The sequence below is a fragment of the Schistocerca nitens genome, chromosome 7 (assembly GCF_023898315.1).
Source record: "Schistocerca nitens isolate TAMUIC-IGC-003100 chromosome 7, iqSchNite1.1, whole genome shotgun sequence".
Taxonomy (NCBI): Eukaryota; Metazoa; Arthropoda; class Insecta; order Orthoptera; family Acrididae; genus Schistocerca; species Schistocerca nitens.
In genome coordinates, this window is record NC_064620.1 from 417,758,732 (window position 1) to 417,759,697 (window position 966).

The 966-nt window shown below is 50.2% G+C and overlaps 1 non-coding gene across 1 annotated transcript; it reads left to right on the forward strand.

Moving 5' to 3' along the window:
* The first annotated feature begins 472 nt into the window (after positions 1-472).
* On the forward strand, positions 473-547 carry Trnas-aga (transfer RNA serine (anticodon AGA)). The gene has a single exon. It is a non-coding gene; the product is annotated as a tRNA-Ser (tRNA).
* The last annotated feature ends 419 nt before the right edge of the window (positions 548-966 follow it).

The window sequence follows — 966 nt, forward strand, 5'->3', positions numbered from 1 at the left end:
AGTACCATGATCCAAGGTGGCGGCAGACAGTGTGTTCACCACAAGATCTAGACCTAGTACACAGTACCACCACCAGAGACCACTGTCGTCTTTTTCGTGATGTAATCCAAGATGGTGCGGGAATTGGCAGGAATACGACTCTGCCTGTGCTGGACATAAGTTTTTATCTTGCAGGTAGCCTCTCCAGCACAAGATCTAGAGTCCAGCTGACCTAGTACACAATACTGCCCACCAGAGGGTGCTGGGAAAATGGTAGAAAATGAGTCAGCCTGCGCTGTGCTGCTCAGGAGAGTGATCGAAATCAACTCATACATGCAATCAACGAGCGCAAGCACCGTCCGCCACCCCCTGTCCACAGCTTTCTTTCAGGAGTGCTAGTTCTGCAAGGTTCGCAGGAGAGCTTCTGTAAAGTTTGGAAGGTAGGAGACGAGGTACTGGCAGAAGTAAAGCTGTGAGTACCGGGCGTGAGTCGTGCTTCGGTAGCTCAGTTGGTAGAGCACTTGCCCGAGAAAGGCAAAGGTCCCGAGTTCGAGTCTCGGTCGGGCACACAGTTTTAATCTGCCAGCAAGTTTCATATCAGCGCACACTCCGCTGCAGAGTGAAAATCTCATTCTGGAAACATCCCCCACGCTGTGGCTAAGCCATGTCTCCGCAGTATCCTTTCTTTCAGGAGTGCTAGTTCTGCAAGGTTCGCAGGAGAGCTTCTGTAAAGTTTGGAAGGTAGGAGACGAGGTACTGGCAGAAGTAAAGCTGTGAGTACCGGGCGTGAGTCGTGCTTCGGTAGCTCAGTTGGTAGAGCACTTGCCCGCGTAAAGCAAAGGTCCCGAGTTCGAGTCTCGGTCGGGCACACAGTTTTAATCTGCCAGGAAGTTTTGTAAATTATTTCTCTACAAACCCGAAACTTTATCTAGGTGGGAAGTGCTGCAAACCACTGACTATCTAGAAACTTGTTACATATGCAAAGAC